General features: G+C 44.4%; 1 long non-coding RNA gene across 1 annotated transcript in view; it reads right to left on the bottom strand.

Moving 5' to 3' along the window:
- The window catches only part of LOC138292660 (uncharacterized), a 56,138-nt gene that overhangs the window by 25,012 nt on the left and 10,376 nt on the right, over positions 1–20,750 (bottom strand). The window contains exon 2 of the long non-coding RNA XR_011202752.1: positions 6,071–6,163. This is a non-coding gene — a long non-coding RNA (uncharacterized lncRNA). The remainder of the gene's footprint in view (positions 1–6,070; positions 6,164–20,750) is intronic.

Raw genomic sequence — 20,750 nt, 5'->3', positions numbered from 1 at the left:
TGGGTACGCTGGGTGGGTGCTGCGGTATTGGTTTCTGATGGGGGAGGCTCTGTGGTGGTATGTGAGTGGTCTTGGGTGACTGGCTGTCCATTAGTCCCTGATGGGCCAGGTAGATTGTCTAGATCCTGAAGTCCAGAGTTACTGTCATCACTGTGGGCCTCTTCTGTTGGGGGACTGGATAGGGGTGGCACCTCCTCTCCAGTGACATTGGCTGAGGTACCTGTGGGGGTGTAAATTATGTATTATGCTTCAGGTGTCTGACATTTGTACTTCTGTAGCTTACCCTCTATGGTTGTTGTTCCCCTGCCAGCTTTTGCTTGTGTATTTTGGTGTATTGTGGTTATGTTAGTTTCTCTATGCTGTGCATGCTTTGGTGATGAGTGTCCATGCAGGGCTGGGAGGGGTATCTATGCATTGATACAGCATGCAGGGCCTGGCATTGGGATTAGTGAGATATGATGGTGGAGTGTGTGGGATGTGGTGGTGTGATGGGAGTGAGGGTGTGTGATGTGTAATGGCATGCAGATACGGGGGTGATAATTGTTTAAAGTAGACTTACCAGTGTCCAGTCCTCCACCAACTCTGGCGAGTTCCTCAGGATGCAGTGATGCCAAGACTTGCTCCTCCCATGCTGTGAGTTGCCCACCGCCAGTCCTCCGTATGACGAGCTGGTGTCTTTCTGCAATGGAAAGCACCTTCCCCCGTAGGTCGTTCCACCTCTTCCTGAAGTCATCCCTTGTTCTTGGATGCTGTCCCACGGCGTTGACCCTGTCCACGATTCTCCACCATAGCTCCATCTTCCTTGCTAATGATATCTACTGCACCTGTGCTCCAAGGAGCTGTGGCTTTACCCTGACAATTTCCTTTACCATGATCCTTAACTCCTCCTCAGTGAAACGGGGGTGCCTTTGTGGTGCCATGGGTGTTGTGTGATGTGTGTTGGTGAGGGTGATTTGGGTAATGTGGTGGGGTGTGATGTGGAGTGCGTGAGGGGTATAAGGGTGAGTGGTGTGTGTGTCTAGTTGTCTCTGCGCTCTTCTTCTCAGTTTCATGGTGACAATAGTTGTTGGTAAAGGGTTAGGGGTAATGTGGGGGTATGTTTTATAGTGGTATGGGTGTGTGGGTGTGGTGTGTATATGGGTGTCAAGTGTGTGTTGTTTGAATTGGCCAATGTGGTGGTGTTTTTTTCTGTGGGCGTCCGTTGTGAGCGCGGCGGTATGTACTGTCAATGGTTTACCCGCAGTTGAATGTCCTCCGTGGTGATTCGTGGGTCATAATATGATGGTCATTGTTCTGTTGCATAACAGTGTGGGTTTTGGGACCGCAAGTTTATCACTGACCTTTGGTCTGGCGGATTTGTGTATGTGGCTGTATTCTGTCCGATTGGTGTGTGTCATAATATGGTGAACGGATATTCACCAGCGCAGCAGTATGTTGGCGACCGTCAGCGTGGCGGTAAGCGGCATTTTCCGCCAATGTCATAATGAGGGCCTGTGTTTTCACACCTCTCTATGCTTACACTTGACGACCGCCAAGCTTTAAGGCAACCTGGCAGAGAAGCTACGGGATCAAGAGTAGCACAGAAATAGGCCACAGGCCTCCTGGCATTTCTTTGCAACTGTGTAAGCACTGAGAACATGCAGCCTTCTTTTTCACTGTAGAAAAGTACAAATGATTTACTTTAATCAGGTATTGCCAGTGCTATGGCACAACAGAGAATCTCTATCAGCTATAGGAAGGCAATCAAGTAATCATTATCTCAGGGTACTTGTTCTGATACATCCTTGTGTATCAGCCTCTGCAAAGGCTTGGCCACTAGGGAACAGTTCGGTATCAACGTGAGACAGTAGCCCACCATTACCAAAAGCATCCTGACTCCTCTCCGGGTAGTTCATTTTAAGAATTGATAAAATCCTCTCATGTGGCACTTTCATTGCTCCTTCCTCATGTAATGTCCAAGATATTGGACCTCTTTCTGACAGTATTGCAACTTGTTTTGGGACACTTTGGTCCTCATTATGAACATGGTGGTGTGGGCCGCCATGCCGGCGGTGGTGGGAAATCCCACACCGCCACATAATGAAGCAATGGAGGGCCACCATAGGCGGCCCTCACCCACCACCAGGCTGCCTCTGTCAGGTAGCCTGGCGGTGGACGGCACCATTATCCGACAAGGCAGCACAGTTGCCCCTAGGATAATGATCCCACATCCCCCAGCAGGGAGACGCGCCAGGGAAAGGCTGGTGGAAGGGGTGTTCCAGGGCACCCCTGGGGGCCCCTGCACTGCCCATGCACTTGGCACGGGCAGTGCAGGGCCCCCTGTGCAGTGCCCCATCGCGCAGGTCGCAGTTATCTGTATGTGGGGCCACCGTCAATGTCCCGGCCAGGCATTCCTCTGGGTCGGCGGACGGAAACAATGTTTCCACCTGCCGGCCCAGAGAAATATCCATTATACAGCCAGCTGGGTTCCAGAGGAGCTGGCGGTCACTGGGAAGACCACCAGCATGGACACAGCGGTTTCGTCCGCTGTGTTCATAATGAGGGCCTTTATGTCCATTCGAAGCCAGGTGGCTCAACAATGCAGTACTATTTTGCTTACAGGCTTCTTTTGTATTCAACCCCACCAGTAGGTCATTAATATAATGGACCAGCACTGAATTGCAAGGCCATGACCAAGGACTCCAGATTCTTCCTGATAATCTGGTTGAAGATGGAGGGACACTCGGTTTACCCTTGTGGGACTTGTTGCCATGTCAAAACACAACTGCCGAACAGAAATGTGAAGAGGAACTGACTGTCCTCATGCAGGGGTATAGAAAAGAAAGCCTGGCACAAATCAATAACTGTGAACCACTCAGACTCACATGGAATCTGAAACAATATTCTAGCTGGATTCGGTACGAGGGACAGCAGGGAACAACAATGTAGTTTACTTCCCCTCAAATCTTGAATAATGCGAAATGTCCCACTTGGGTTCTGTAAGCCCATAATGGGTGATGTGCATGGACTTCCTATAATCTCTTTCCGAATACCTTGTTGAATCATAGATTCAGTTACTAGAGTAATCCCACCAATCATCTCAGGTGTAAAATTCTGTTGGGGTGTTCTTGGATATTCAGCATTTGACTTCACTGTAATTTGAACGGGTTCCACACCTTTGATTACCCTGTTGTTGTTTCCTGTAAAATCCCAAACCTCAGACCTGACTGTGTCTTTAAGGTCTGGCAGAAAGGCATCAATGGTCATCATGGTAAACAATGCAGGGTGAGAACCATCATTCACCAGTTTGAAGGCGACACCCTCATCATGAGTTTGCTTATTGACACCTTTTGGAGTACAACAGATTATACAGTTCAGCTTGCAGTGCAGATCTCTCCCCAAGAGACTCACTGGACTAGAATCACACATCAGAAATCGGTGATTCTCGTCAAAGGACCCTATTTTCACAGGCACTTCTGTTGTTTCTCGGGTTGTCATTTGTATATTCAAAACTCCTATACTTTGTATCATTTTTCCTGAGAGGGGTAGGTTTGGGACTTCTTCTGATCTCAGCGTAGAATGAGTAGCACCAGTGTCAACCAAAAAGGACACAGGGTGGCCATTCACCTCACCTTTTACGAATGGGCCACTCTAGTCGGCCTCCAATGGGCACCAAGTATGCAATCTTCCTCTACTCTGTATTGCAGTAGTCCCCTGCTGATACACTCCTTGCATAGCATCAACATTCCCTACAAACGGCTGGATCTGACTACTTCTCTGAGCAGCCTAATTGGGGCAACCATTAACTTCTCCTTTAGTTTCTAATGCTTTATCTCTGTTTCATCACTGCAGTACTTTGCATATCTCAAACTTCCATGAACCGATTTATTCTGCCAACAAATCAAATGCTGCTGAATCACCATGCTAATTTCAGGTCTCAGTCCTGTCAAATATCTCAACACAAAATGTTCCATACCTTCGGTTTGAGTGTCTCCATTCCACTATACTGCTTGAATGCCTGCAACATTCTCTCATAATAAGCATGAACTGACTCTTTAGGTTCATGAGGCATTCAATCAATTTTGATCCAATCAATATCTTATGGTGGCACCTTTGACTTTAAAAATGTCATCACCCGCTGGTACTTTTTCATCACCAATGGCAAAGAGCCTTTTGTCTCTAGGCTACTCTGCAGTTCTGACTCAGGCCAATCAATGGCTATCTTACATTCTGCCCATAAGCCAATCAGAACCACAATGTCAAACAGAGTATTCAGATTGACTCACAATACTTGTGAAATCTTCATAAATCGCTGAACCTGCATGTACCCCTCTACTGGTTTCTCCCTCAGCTTCGGAAAGTCATTAGTGAATGATACAAGAGTACTTCTGCTGCCAAGGCACAGGAACATAACCTCCACCTGGCACTTCTGTCCGCCGTAATTTGATGTGCTTGCCTCTCTTTCTCCAAGAGGAAGTGGTTCCCCTGTCTATTTCTTCAGTTTTTTCTTTCTCACCCATTGACGTTCTTATTTGTCTAACTTATTCCATTTCTGAATATTCTCAATTAGCTCTTTAATTTGTATTTTCATCCCTGAAATTCTCATACAGGCTATGTCTTCTTCACTGAAGCATAGACAGTAACTACTCTGCAAAGCTTTGGTCTTGTTCAAGTCTATCTCATATTTTTGAGGGCACTCAGATGGTTTGTCATAAACTTGTCCTACATGTCTGGTAACATTCTTACACATGAACTCAAGCCTATTTTCTTGGTAAGAGTCTAAACGAGTCATTTCAAGATTGCCACTAATCATCTAGTCCAATTCTAACTGCAGTTTATCTACATTCAACAACTTCTCTCTCACAGTGACGGAATCATTCTTTGACTCAACTTGAAACTCCTGCTATCACTTGAAGCAATATTGGTGTTAAAACCTTTCGCCATCCCTCTCTACTTTCTTAGCACTGACACTTTGTGACACTACAGGGACCTTATGCATACAGTACAATACCCTCCTCAAGCTTTCAATAATTTTCAGATTAAATGTTTCATGATGTGTAAACCTCAATGCATTTTCTTTTTCCGTGATCTTGTGTCGTTGACCAAGCCAAATACATGTGTGGAGCCCTACATTTATTCATTATTACCATATAATGGCCTGGGGAATCTTTAGGTGATGCCTCTTCTCCCTCTCTACTAGGTACAGGCACATCTCCTCTAAACAAATCTTGTATAACCTTGAAACAAATCATTTTTCAATCAAATATCAATAATCACTGATACTTGTTTTCCCGACCAGGAAATACCTCTTTGTCCACACTTCTTGTTCAACAGCACACCCAATTACAAAACGGCCTACTGTGACATAGACAACCAATACCAGTGCAGCACTACATCTACCAACCAATACCAGCGCGGCAGGCTGTGACGTCAATCTCGCTCCTTGCAGCGGTTCACCCTCCTTCACAATCTGCATACAGGCACTCTTCTATGCACCAAATATATAAAAAATATAATACACACAATTTTTGTCTGCTCCACTAAAGAATTGACAGTATTCAATCATACAAAAATCACAGTAATCAAGCACTTTCAATTAAACCCCGACCTGCGGGGTATCATTTAGAATGGTATAGATTAACCCTGTGCGTTCAGATCCACTAAAGCAACCACATCTCACGTTCGCGCAAAGATAAATGTCCCTGCCTCAATTGTGTAGTTGACGATGTCTTGTGACAAGCACCACCAAACTGAGCAGACAATTACAGTACAGTGTCTTCTACACTTTTTATTACTATTCTGGGATCTTGGGTCAGGTCAGACCCAATAACAAATTCAACTTCTTTTACTAAACACCACACTCAGATGACATTCAAAACATCTCTGCAAAACACCATCCAAACTCCACAAAGCACCGCAAGCTGAGAATGACCCACTGCAACTCACAACCCTATTGATACTTACTCCTCCGCTGACACGACTCTCTCCCGAACCTCGAACTTCGCCAATCTTCCAAATTCTGGACATGGGCTCTAGGAACTGTGCTCTAGGGACTAACTAATCTAGAATAGAGTGTTCTAGCTCTCCTTACCTCTATAGCCAAACCATCCTCTCTCTGCTAGCAATTGATGGTGCACTGGCCAATATTCTTATTTTTTCTTCTTCCGACTGATCTTTTAGGATGCTAGAGAAGTAAAGGAGAATTAAAGTCAGCTTTTCTATTTAATTGACAGTGTAACTTATTTGGTCACACATTAAATCCAAGAGGCAGAGGATAAAGTTTAAAGTTGATTACATATTAAGAGCCAAACTATTGTATATGAATTTCAAGAACATACTATATAGGTACAAAATCACCAAAGGTGAACGAAAGCGTTGAATGAGCTTAAATTGTAAAAGCATAAGGCCTACGAGAATTTCAAATTGATGCAGTACAAAAGATGAGAAACAGAATCTGATGATTTGTACATAATTTGTGGTCCTCTTGCCTAATCATTTGAGAATCTAAGTTAATGTAAATACCCTAAACTAAGCTAAAGGGAAAACCTAATTAAGTCACAGAAATATAGGAACGTGTCAGCACAGCAGAAACCTCAGTAAAAGTTCTGTTAGAAAAGTGTTGCATAGCAAAAAGCCACATAAATGGGTAAAGAGTACAGAGGTCTATATTCTTCCAAATCTTAAATGAATCTGCCCTCGTCTAACTACGTGAATACCAATTAAACCTAAAGAGCCTTCGAGAAAGCTATGTCATCCACGCCAGTAGTTTTCCATCTTCCTTGCACAGTTGAAATTGGAAACTCCCCTCAATTTCTCATCCCACGAATCGAACATCAGGACGAACTTGAAGGCTTCTCAGGGTCTGGTACACAAGCAGGAGTCTTTTCTTCTCAGTTCATTAGTGCTCCTTGTCCTTGCCAATGTATTCTCCCTTACACCCCCTCTTCAACACACAATATGCCTTTCATTAACTGTAGACTCACATAAAAAACACCTGCAAAGAAAGAATATTGCAGCGCATGCAAAACTCCATGGTGAAGCTTAAACACAAGAAACCAAGGGCCAAATTTAAGGATAGCCTTGCGTCATCTAACACCACATTAGCATAATTTTTCTGATGCTAATGTGGTGCTAGATTGCCAAAAACACTGTACCATATCTACAAAGTGCACAATGCATGCCGTTTGCCACTTTGTGGATATGGAGCAGCGTTTTTGACACTCTAACATTAGCATAAGAAAAATGACACTAACATTGGTGTCAGTTTTCTGATGCAAATGTGGTGTTAGATTGCCAAAACCACTGCACCTGATCTATAAATGCAAGCATTGCACCACTTTGCGACCCTGTGCACCACATTATGCATGCACTATGCGTAATGTATACAAAGGGGGCGTTCCAGCGCAAGGATGCCCGCAAAAATGGCGCAATGAAATCTACAAGATAGCCTTAAATCTGGGCTTAGATGTTCCAGGCTTTAGGCTATGATAATTTAATATTGCATTCAGTGCACAATTGAAATACATTATAATAAGTGCATCTTGCAATTATAAATGGAAACAAGGATTATGAATGAAACGTAATTATATGCAGTTTCACAATAATCAGAGTACATGAATATAAATGTGCACGAGCACTACATTAGAACATGTTAAAATCAAACATTAGAACACATATATATGAATTTATAATTCTCTACTATGAAGGCACTTTCTGTAATACAATTTAGATTCACCACTTTACATTAGTAATGTTAGAGCACACAATATATGTATTGTTAATTACATTATTATGTATCTTCTGTAACACATCAGGGTGCAACTAAAATTAGGTGATACCAGAAGCATGCTTCTGATTTTGTTCAGTTCTTGTTTATAAGAGATTTGCATGTACTGAAAGATTGTCAAATGTGTTAGTCTGTCCCAGTGTTTATACAAATAACTATTTACATAACAATATTTTGTTGTATTCCTTTTATGGTGCTATTCATCCCAATCCAAGGTATCAGATTGCTTTACATCATACCTCATAATTTTGGGTTATGCAACTGGCCACCCCCTATTCGCTTCCACAACAAGAGGACACCTGGGAACAGGTAGTGTGGTCATCTCTTCTTACACACTGCAAGGCCACATGGAACTGGTTAGAGCAGCCACCCTTCTCTTTAATGCACCAAGAGGTTTACCTGCTGAGCAGGTAAAATAAGTCACCTGCCCTTACACACTGAGAGGCCTCATGTGAACAGTTAGTGGCAGTGCCTAATTTCAGTGGCAGCCGGCAGCTTTAGGAGGGAGGGAGGGAGGCGGGCGGGAAGCACACACACACTCATTCTTTCACACACAGACATGCACGCACACACATCCATTAACAACACTCATAACATTCAAACATGCACACTCTAAACATTCATTTTAAAAGTTCACACACACTCATTCTTTCACACACGCACGCACATCCATTAACAACACTCATAACATTCAAACATGCACGCAAGCACCAAACATTCATTTTAAAACATCACACACACACACTCATTCTTTCACACATGCACATCCATTAACACTCATAACATTCAAACATGCATGCACGCACCAAACATTAATTTTAAAAGATCACACATACTCATTCTTTCACACACGCAGGCACATCCATTAACAACACCTATAACATTCAAACATGCACGCACGCACCAGACATTCATTTTAAAACATCACACACACACTCATTCTTTCGCACACGCATGCACATCCATTAACAACACTCATAGCATTCAAACATGCACGCACGCACCAAACATTCATTTTAAAACATCACACACACACTTACCTTCAGCCTCGAGGTCCCAGGAGGGTTTGGACTGCTGCCTTCCCTCTAAGGTCAGCCAATGAGGGAAAGCAGCAGTTCCATCCTCGTCACAGACTGGGATGGGGTCAGTGAGACTGCGGACCCTACCCCACTCTGTGACGAAGTGTCACTGATTGACGCTTGCCCTGGGCGCTTCAGGGCTTAAACCTGAAGCGCCCAGGTCAAAGTCAATGGGTGACGCTTTCCTCGTCATCCAGGGGAGGGCCTTGAGGCACCTTTGCTGAGCCGAGGAGGTCACGCCCATAGGAGCTGTGACCTCCTCAGCCCAACAAAGTTCAGCTCAGGCATCCAGGAGTCTGCGCAAATCGCGCATGTCTCACTCCTGGCTGTCTAACCTGAAAATGAAGAGTGTCTGTCAGGCTGACTTTTGTTTAGCCTGACAGACACTCTTCATAAGGGGCAAAAGGTGGGGTGGGGGTGGCCCCTCTGCCCTAAAGGACAGGCCGTGTCTGCCTAATTTGTAAAAGAACGAGTGCTGGTCCTGCAGCCCTTCTCAGGTCTGGTGCAGGTGCAATTAAATGACACATGTCAAGGCTGCATAGTTATTAGTCCACCTCTGGCTTCTATAATCCACATCCAGACACCCCTTTCCCCCTTGTTTCACTCTTGCAGGTTCCTGCTTTCTTGCTTTGTGAAATGTTTTCGGTCTTTCTCTGCCCCTGTTCCTCTCCTTCTCTCCTAAATATCTAAGTCAGAAAAATAAGTGCGAGTGCCCGCAAATAAGTGCCAGTGGTCCCCACCGGCATCAACTGGCTCAAATTAAGTAGTGGTTAGAGGGCATACTACCTCCCCTTATACAGAATTCACGTGTGAACACAGAAAGAAGCTGTGTTGGAGAGCTGGTGTCTGACAAATAAGGTCGACCTGCCCTATGGAGCACTCAGGTAATGCCCAATGGTCTGGCCTGACCAGTAAGTGTGTGGGCTGTTTTTGGGCCTGTTTTATGGTTGTTAGGCCTTTTTTTCACTGTTAATTTCCCTGATATTAAAACAAATATTGCCTGCATAAAGCTCAAAACTATGCAGTCTTCCATAACTGGCAAAACACCCACACAGTGAGTCTTTACAAGATCAAAACGGTCCCAATTTGCAAACATGGGTTCATTTTTTAGTTGTCTAATTCACTAAAGGGTGCCCCGGGGTGCATATTTTATTTTGGTGGCCAAGCCAATTTTCTGTTCGTGTCCGACCCTGCAAATCGACGAGCTCTTACAGAAGAAGTCACGTGTGAAAAAGTAGCGCCAGCACGTCTTGTCGGGGGATTTCCAGCCCCGCCGCAAATTATGACATATTTGAAGTTTCGACCCTGTAGTTTCGAGTCGCGGGACAGGGGTAAGTTTTGGATAGAAGGGTCTGGAGCGGGTGCCCCCCCCCTTCCTGCTGGCACACGTGTGGTACATTCCAACGCTCCTGCTGGGCCCGCCCAGCGCACCTTTGCACAGACAGAGAGCTTGAGGGACGTGACTCACTCCTCTGGGAGGTGCTGAGCAGACAGAGTATGTCAGGGAGGGAGAAGAGAGCGCGAGACAGAAAGTGGAGGCGAAAAAAGAGCATAAAGAGAGGAAAGGAAAAAGGGAGAGCAGGCAGAAAGAGATAGTCAGTCGAGAAAGGGTGATGAGGGGAGAGTACCCTGGAAAAACATGGCGAAAACAAACGTTAGACGAGCGATTGGGTTTTTATGGGAGCCGTGTTCATGAAATTATTGTTCGGGTCAGTCTCCTTTAATGTGGGTACGTCTAAAGAGATGATATGCCGTGCCATGCTATGCCGTACCCTGCGCAATGGGCCGATGCCCCATGGAAAATACCTGGTAATGGCCACACTCTCCCAGGTCACTAGACCAGGAATAGAACAGCTGCTTATTACATTTGTACAGCACTGACCAACCAGCATAGGAATACCAGACAGCTTTGCTTTGGTTGAAGAATAATGGAAAGGGCTAAAAAAAAAAAAAAATAGCGGCTAGGCGGTTAATTAGTATAGACAATGTGAAATTAAATGAGTCCATCAAGAGACATGATATCACAACGCAATCATGCTCCTAAAGTGTATGGGTCTACTTTCTAGTCAAAGCTGCAAACTGCGCTGGACATATATTACAGGCTTGTAGATAGATATACGTTTACTATACATAATGCCGTTTTATATACAAAGCACAAGTGAGGGTCTAGTCAAGTGTCTGTTACTGCAAAGCAGCTGTGAATGTTTGAGGCAATGCATAAACCGACTTTTCAAAAATGTTGCATGGATTTACAAATATTACGCTATGTTCAGTCATTGCCGTGCATTAACATAAACATTAACAGGCTGCATGCTCCTCTGCTAACACTCTGTACACATGGGTGTCATTAAGCTAACATCGCCCATGATGTTTTATACCGTATTGCAGATATATTAAAGAAAGTGTGACTTGGTGCAAGTCTGCAGTTTTCATCCTCGGGTCTCACGTTTGCAACCATGTTCTGTTTATTAGTGCTGGGAAGTGGACTCACAAGTGGGTGAGTGCTGCCCAGAAACAAACAATAAATAGGTGTGTTTGAATTTGCATACATTGCTGAATTACGTAAAAAAATCCGAAAATATGATAAAGTGGCTTTTAGCACTTTGTTTTAGTGCAAACTGCATCCCTTTGTTCATTTTGGGCGCAAGAATGCATTTCGTGCTTAAAATGCATTGCGAAAAACACAAGTGTTTCAAACAACAGCTGCTCATGTTATGGTCGTTTGCATTGTTCGTGTGCTCCCATGCTAATGCTTTGAAGCAAATGGGGAATAACTCCGACACATGGCGTAATGGCATATTTCACACAAGTGCCATGCGGGTGTAACAACAAATTTCACCTACGGCTACTCATAAAGTATATATGTTATCACTCTTAAAAATGTGAAAAGATATATGCTACCACTGCTATCATCAGAACGCGCCTGGACTGTATTCAGTGCGCATTTCTGAACGATTCTCACCTTCTTATACCGGCATTTGCAGGAGGGTTAAAAGCACGTCTAGTTGTTTTGGTGAGCGCTCAACGGTGATCAGTGATGTTTCAAAGCGCCTTTTCTTCTGGGAAATTGTGATTTTGTCCAGAATCACACAAGGTTTAATCATGAGGGGCAGTGGTTAGGGGAACCTTGGCATATGAGTTCCAGATTGATATGTAACCACAGATCTAGGGATTCACTTGGGCATATGTCACCAGTTTCTAACCAGCAGATCTTACAGGGGTGTAAATCTGTCTTGGTGGTGCTAGGATGTCGACAGATATTGATTTATTATTTATGTAGCATACCTTCAAACAGTGTTTTGCCCAATGCATCTAGGCACTTCACAAGGATTGTAAAACAAGATGCTGATATGTTGCAGTCATGGTAGCCCTTTCACTTATTTTGGCAGGGGCGAAAGGTTGAGTTGGGCTTGGGACACAAGGATCCAACTTTACCAACTACACGCAGGCCGATTAGCATCTGCAACAGGCTCATAATCCAACAGCGCACTTGCCTGCAGTGCAAGTGTATGTGCCACCAGGATTCCCTGGTGAGTGAGGCCGACATTCTTTATCTATGACCTTTCACATTCTTCTATATGTGAGGTGGTCAAACAGCTCAGCAGGTGGAAGACTAACGTTATCCTAACCTTCTGGGCATGACAAGATTTAGTACAGACTACTAGGTCTGGATGTTATCAAGCACCAGTCAGGGATAACTGGAAATGCCCCCTTCTTTCCACACATTTGGAGTCTATTACTATGTAATTGTAATTGTATTTATATAGTGCTTACTATCCCTGACGAAGTGTCAAAACTATTTTCGGCGAGTTGCACACTACTCCGGAACCCAAAAGGTTTAAGGGTGGATTAAAATAGAGAAATATGAGTTAATTTGACCAGTGGACATGTGAGTCTGTGAGTAGGATAATGGTGGAATAGAAGAGGGAAGGTTCTAGAAAGTGTTTATTGGGAGATCATAGTAGTAAGGTGAGGTCTGGGATGAGTAAAAGGAGAGCTGGAGAAGGGAAGAGTCTGTAGAAAGGGATAAGTGAGATCATAGTAGTAAAATGAGGTTTGGGATGAGTCAAAGGAGACATATGTTACTGAAAATATAGAAAGAGAAGGCCCACTTTTGCTAATGCATGAGTTAGGAGGAAAACATGCAGAGTCATATATGCTCAGAGAGGAATACAGGCCCCCAGTGCTCATGGCATCCAAGTAAAAGGTCAGTACAGGAGGCAGAGAAGTGAGACAAGGCATAGTTATTCACAATGCAATTGCACGTAGAAGGGCCTAGAAGCTTGAATGGTCACAGGAACGGCACGCATTTCAAATCCACGTTCACAAGTAAAGGGAGTTTTAGGACAGGAACAAAGAGCATTGATGCTTGAAGGCCAGCAGCTGTGTGAGGGAGGCCAGACAGACGGGGGTTCCAAGTCTGGAGTTAGAAAAGGAGGAAATACAGACAGCCTTTAGAACGTGAGATAAAAAGGTATTTCAGTTTATTAAATAAATGTGCACATGACAGATATGTAACCTTCGCTTTCCTGCAAACGTGTAATTAGATGCTTTTTCATGAGAAACGTGGCTTTATGCTGTCGTAAGTAGTGATACAATGTACCAAACAAGCGCTTAAATTAAAAATGCATGACGAGTGATAAGACGCCTTCAAAGTGGCAAAAGCATATAAAAAGGGCTGCTTGAGTTGATGACTTTGAGTGCAGTTTCAGACTTAGAGCTGTGCTGCCCTCCCAGCCGTTATTCATAAATGCTCATATTACTTGCCAAACTGAGTCCTGTCGTTCTTTAGTTGTGACCTGCCAACATCTGGCACAGCTGAGCCAGGAGCCCTCCTTCTCTTCTCCGGACGCAGCTGAAGGGAAAGCCGTCTGTACTGCTTGAATAGAACACTGCGCGCAACATAAACAGGTGAGATTACACCTGCCTATTCAACCAGGCAGTCGGGGATTCCAGATGTTGCTGTCCTAAAGGGTGGAGAGAGGTCGGGCTTGTACCTTATTATTTTTAATTACATGATTCTTTTTGGCAACTATAATATGACAAAATGCATGCATGATTTATGTGGGGTTTAAATGTTTTAATGCAATGTTACACTGTTATGCTAAAAAGAAATAATAATAAATTTTGATTTCCCGGTTAGACCGGAACACTAGCCAGGGGGTTAAAGCAATGTTTTGATGGTATGGTATTACTACACTGTGATTCCCTGGTCAGACCAGAAGACTAGCTGGTGTAATAGACAGCAGTGTATTACCCAGGGGGCAGCCCCTGGACGATAGTTGTGCATTACCCAGGGGGCAGCCCCTGTATGATAGCTATGTATTACCCAGGGGGCAGCCCCTGGATGACAGTAGTGTAATACCCAGGGGGGTAGCCCCTGGACGACACCAGTGTATTACCCAGGGGGGTAGCCCCTGGACGACATCAGAGTATTACCCAGGGGGGTAGCCCCTGGACGACATCAGAGTATTACCCAGGGGGCAGCCCCTGGATGACAACAGTGTATTACCCAGGGGGGTAGCCCCTGGACGACACCAGAGTATTTACCCAGGGGGGTAGACCCTGGATGACACCAGTGTATTACCCAGGGGGGTAGACCCTGGATGACACCAGTGTATTACCCAGGGGGGTAGCCCCTGGGCGACATCAGAGTATTACCCAGGGGGGTAGCCCCTGGATGACAGTAGTGTATTACCCAGGGGGGTAGCCCTGGACGACAACAGTGCATTACCCAGGGGGCAGCCCCTGGACGACAGTAGTGCATTACCTAGGGGGCAGCCCCTGGAAGAGACATTCATTTGGGAATGCCTAACAGATATTCCGGTTAGAACAGAGGGGTTAGAGTAGGAAATAGTGAGGTGGACCGAGTAACAAGTGTGCACATTTCACTCTGATTGAGTCACACGCCCGGTTCACCAGATTCCCAGATTTACTAACCTCTGGAAGGCGTCTTTGAGGGGAAGCGAACAGGGCTGAGATATTAGTGAGAGTCTGAGTACAGTCAGACCCCTGGTTGCAGACCTGCAAAGCGCAATAGGGACTAGTAAATGCGTTTTATGAGTAATGAGTGAAAAAGAGAATAAAAATAATACTGTGTTTTACAATCATAAAGGACAGGTTATAGAGAAGTGGCAGGTGTCCCCTCCAGTTGTCACGCAGTCAGATATAAGTGAAGAGGAGAGGGTGCGAGATCTCTGCCATATTTTTGACATCCCAACAGACACCCTTAAAGAGTTCTGTGAAGGGGCAGTAATTAGTGAAAATAAAAACGCAGGACGCCCGAATAAATAACACCAAAGCAAGTAAAACTTGATAATAAATCCCTATGAGTGAGGCTAATAATTCTCTGTGGCAAGAAACAGATACACTTGAGCTAAAATTAGTATTTAAGTGGGCTCACGGTCAACCCCCATGCCCATGTAACACCCCGAGGTTTGAAATAATAACTCAGTCAATCCTTATATTAGAGGCTCTTCTTGATGCATTCCTCACAGATATTCGTATCTTCACTGCTTTAAATAATGAATGGCTCAACGCGTCCCTGAGCACCACAAATACTCATCTACATACATGACAACGTTATAACACGCATTGCTTCAGCTACAAATCTACTTAGACCCCCCATAAATTCACCTGCCTCAGACATCACCATAGAAGAAGTGTTACACAGACTAGCGATAAGCATGGCTGATGTCCACCGATACAGTCTTACAACAATATATGTGAAGTCAGGTAATACTGAGTAGGACTGATCTTACACAATACTGTTGTAAGTTAGTGACAGTGGCAAAGTTAAAAATACACACAAGATAACAGACAAAAAAAAAAAAAAAGCGCATCAATTACGCTGCTAGAGGTACGCATAAGAAACACCCGTCCTATGGGGATCATGGATACCCCTTTGGACCATATGATGAAAACGTTCCCTTCAGATAAGAAAAGGATACTAAAATATTGCAATTAGTGGCAAAAAGGCACTGAGGGTCACACTCAACCATGGCCAAAAGATGGGACATTTGACCACGACATAGTTGAACACACATTAACTCACAGTCGTTCAACATATAAGAAAAAGAAAAGACAGAAGAGGGAAGCTATTCTATCACTATGGCGAGTATTCTGTCATGAAAAAGAAAGAGACAAGTCTACCACACCCAAAGAGGCAGTGACACCCATACAAGAAGTGGCACAAACTCAAACAGAGTCACTGGGAAATTCGCTAGGGGAGCTCCCACCTTATGGGTTGTACCCTATCCTCCCAGCTGCAGGGTACCAAGATCCCGTTCGGGTTGAGCCTAAGGAGGAGAGGTTAGAGGCCAGGGAGCTGAGGCAACCCCCGCTCCTGTCCCTTCGGCCCCTCGAGCTGACCCAAAGGTGAGCGAGAGAGACAGGTTAGTAAGTGAAGTGCAACACACAGTGAGACAGGCAGAACAATCTAGGAGTCTTGCCCCCTTCGGGGACAATGGACTACAGGGCATGTTATTCTCAGGCTTGGTGACACGTCTGCAGAGACACTAAGAGAGGCAGCAGAGGACTGGATGGAGGAAGAAGAAGGGAGGAAGGAGGTGTAGACACGCCATCATACGAGGAGCTCCTGGAAGACTCACAAGGCATAGCGGGGGCAGAAGAGGATGAGGAATGGGACAATGGGTTTAATAGGGGTGCACATGAGCAAGGAGTTAATAGAAGGTTATACAATTTTCGTCCGCGCCCTCAACGAGAATTAGTAATGACAGCCAGAGGTGTCTCAGTCACAAAAAGACCATCAACATTCAAAAAGAGGTCAGAACAGACACCTATAGAGATAATAGAGCAAGAGGAGGGTAGTTATTATTGTTACCCCTTCTCAAATGATTTGGCAAGGTGGACTAAAAGAGAAGGAAGGAAGCTGTGGCCCCAACAAGGGTCTTTTCAACCCTTTTATTTAGTTTAACAGAATAGTGAATAAGGATTTAGGTAACATAGAGTGTAGGAGTACATTGTTACAATACGCAGATGACATCATGGTTTGCAGCGCTACTGAAGACATATGTAGAGATGACACCATTGGTCTCCTCTGCACGCTTGCAGAAAAAGGTTACAAAGTGGATAAGAACAAATTACAGTACGTGCAGACAGAGGTCCACTACTTGGGACAGATAATATCCAAAGATGGGAGGAGGATGACACCAGACAGAGTACAGAGTATTAGGAATATGTCTAAGCCCACAACCACTAAACAGATGCAGACGTTTTTAGGACTCTGCAATTATGTGAGACAGTGGATATTTGATTATGCCACCCTAACTGCACCACTTCTCACTGCCTTAAAAGAGTCCCACGCAAACGCAAATAAAGTAGACTGGACCGATGACCGGGAAACAGCCTTCCTGGAGCTAAATGAAGCAATAACAAATGCTCCAGTGTTAGCTACACCTGATTACAAAAAACATTTCTACCTCTTTTGTCATTGTAATGGAACAACAATGACAGCAGTACTGACTCAAAAGACATCTATGGGGCACAAACCAATTGCCTACTACAGTGGGCTGCTAGATCCCGTCATGAAAGGGCATTACCCATGTGAGCAAGCTCTGGCAGCCTTTGCGGTGCAAAAGAGCGCCACCATAGTGATGGGATCACCTTTAACACTGTATGTAGAGCATGCGGTATTTGCCATTTTACAGAAAAACAAAAGGACTCTTACAACTCAGAGAGTATCTGGATATGAAGTAATACTGTCAATACCATCCTTGCAAGTGGTACGGTGTCACACAGTTAATCCAGCAACATTCTTTGCACACCCAGTTTCTGAGGATGAGCAGGTACATGACTGTGCTACTTACACCCCAGAGGAAGAGAGCGAGGTAAGAGAGGACCCCATCCCTGGGAGCATGCTACTCTTTGTTGATGGGTTCTCTTTTATAGATCAGGAGACTGGGATTCGGCATTCAGGAGCAGCTGTTGTTAGAGCCGAGCAGCAGGGATCCTCTGACACCTTACAAATAGTGAGCCAGATACCACTACCATCCCATTTCTCAGCACAAGCTGCAGAGTTAGTCGCTATGATAGAAGCACTACAGCACCTTGAAGGACTAGAGGTCACCATTTATTCAGATTCAGCATATGTCACCACCACCGTGCATTCTAGTATTCGCCAGTGGGAAAGGAGGGAGTCTCTCAAATCTGATGGATCCCCTGTAATGCATAAAGATCTATTAGAGCAATTGATAAAAACCTTAACACTGCCATCTAAGGTAGCAGTTATAAAATGTGCAGCACACACTAATCAGCAAGACCTCATCTCCAGAGGAAACGCCTTGGCAGACTGGGCAGAAAAAGAAGCAGCTAAAACATCTCCAAACTTCAGTGAACAAGATGAACACGTTAGGGATGATGATAAACAGACAACAGAGTGCTACTGAGTTACCACCCCATACACTGAGACAGCACGATTGCATTTACGCGAATTGCAAGAACAAGCACTACCTCATGAAAGGGAGCTGTGGGAACAGCGAGGGTGTATACAGTCACCAACAGATTTTATCTATAGGCAATAAGGTACAGGCAAGCCAGTGATGCCTCAAGCCCTGCTGTATATTGCCCTTGAGAAACTACACCTCCCTGCACACACTGCCAAAGAATACCTTCTTGCCACATTACAGACAGACTGGTTCATTCCGCAGTTATCCGAAATGATTACGATGTACATTGCAGAATGCACGGTATGCCAACAATACAGTCCAAGACCTACACTAAAAGTAATTACATCAACTATACCGCGTCCAACAGGCCCATTTAAAACTGTACACATAGATTTTGTTGACATGACTGAAAGATGTAATAACTACAGATACCTTATCGTAGTAGTTTGCCCCTTTTCAAGGTGGATTGAGGCAGGACCATGTGTACATAATGATGCCAAAGCTGCAGCTAATTTTTTGATAAGAGAGGTCATACCTAGGTGGGGAATCGCAGAAGCAATACGTTCAGATAACGGCACCCATTTTGTTAATGCCATGTTTCCGCACATCTGCACCTCTTTAGGAATAAAACATAAATTATCATCTGTTTATCATCCCCAAAGTAATGGTATTGTGGAATGCCTTAACGGTCTGTTGAAGAACAAAATTAGTAAATTATGTGTCACAATGAAGAAAAACTGGCTGTACTGCCTTCCCCTAGCCTTATATGCCCTCAGAAACCAACCAGGAAGTGACCATCATTTGACCCTTCACCAGATAGTAACAGGACGGCCTATGCCGACTCCCTTAACAATAGCTCAACAGAGAACAGATGCTCAAAAGACAGCTGAGGTCTTAGGACAGGAGATGAGTAGTTATCCATCCCAGTTATTGAAGTCTGTCAAGTTCTTCTCAAAACAGGTGGCACGACAAGAGAAGTGCACCAACGCAGCCCAGCAGACCAGTCCAATCTCTGTGGGCCAGCAAGTGTACATCCGCAATTTTGTGCGACGATGGAAAGACAGCAAGTTCGAGGGCCCTTACTTAGTGACCCAGAGCACCCCCACAGCGGTGAAGGTGGAGGGCAGGAAGCCATGGATACACCTATCAGACGTTCGATTGTCCCCGGCTTCATGTCATACATCACCATCTTCACAGGAACATTTACAGCAAGACAAAGACAAAGACGAAGGACAGCGTCCTTCCTAAAGAGGCCAGCGGAACTTCTACTCGACACTACTAGTGGACAGTTATGTATTTCGATTTTGTTTTTCTGTTCATGCTTTGTCATGTTAGCGATTATCTTTCAATTTTAGTCCACGCATGGCAATGTGTCAGTATACTAAGCGCTTGCAGAGAGAAGTATATAAATATGAAAATATATCTCACAATATTCATGCTAGCTTATTAGACAATGTATGGTATCAGCACATGACAGAGATAGGCATGCAAACTACTAATGAATCATGTTTTGTTTGTTCTCTGATTCCACATGCTAGTGACACAGACAGGCTACATTCGTCAAAAGAGGTATCTCCAAATATTACTCAATGTTTATTGCACTTGTACCTTTGTAGGATGAGAGCACGAATGCAGCCCTTGCAGATAAGACAGGGAGCATTTCTAGTAAACACCACACAATATGAGGAGGAATTAGCCGATATAACAGATTGCAAGGAATTAGTAGTGAAATTAGGGAGGATGGCTGAGACAGGAATAATGAAATATAAAAGTAGAAATTGGAAGAGCAAAATAATAGAACAGGGATTCCTGGGAATATCAAGATCTACACTTTTCTGTAAGAATTATTCAGCTTCACCCATGCCCCAAGATTGTCAGGAAAGACCATATTTTCGAGTAAATGGATCAGTGTATGTTCATGGTCAGTGGTACCACGGTGCAACATTTGGATGTAGAGCTCTCTCTCTCTGGATGGGAAATCAGACTGAGAATAGCACCCAGCAGAAGTGTCAGGCTATATGGGATGAAACTATATCTAGATTAACTTGGGTGGAAACACCTACAACTCTCTGAGCAGGCAGAACACGAATTGTTTTCTTTTTATGTTTCAGAGGGAATGGAACAGACCCCGTGGAAAGGAACATCAATTGCATCACCACAAAGTACAATGCTGATATGCAATGGGGCACCTCCAGTCTGATGGACTATTATTGGCAATGCGGAGAATGGCTGTATTCACGACTTCCTTCCGGATGGAAAGGTCTCTGTTCCTTAGTAACTGTGCACACCCCCTCCCTGGTGATTCCAGGGGTGGACATCTCAAAGTTATATGATCACCCCATGAGCCGTCCAACGATTTTATTGCATCATCGGAAAAAGAGATATGCAGAGTACATGGGTACTACAACCTGGGAAGACAGGGAAACATCCTTTTTTACAACTTTTTTTTTACGAAGGTCGTGGTTAACGAAAGCGCAACAACGCTTTTTTTAACCACGA

The sequence above is a fragment of the Pleurodeles waltl genome, chromosome 4_2 (genome assembly GCF_031143425.1).
Source record: "Pleurodeles waltl isolate 20211129_DDA chromosome 4_2, aPleWal1.hap1.20221129, whole genome shotgun sequence".
In the NCBI taxonomy this organism is placed as follows: domain Eukaryota; kingdom Metazoa; phylum Chordata; class Amphibia; order Caudata; family Salamandridae; genus Pleurodeles; species Pleurodeles waltl.
Note: the sequence above shows the minus strand (reverse complement) of the source record. Positions and strands in the feature narration are given on the sequence as shown.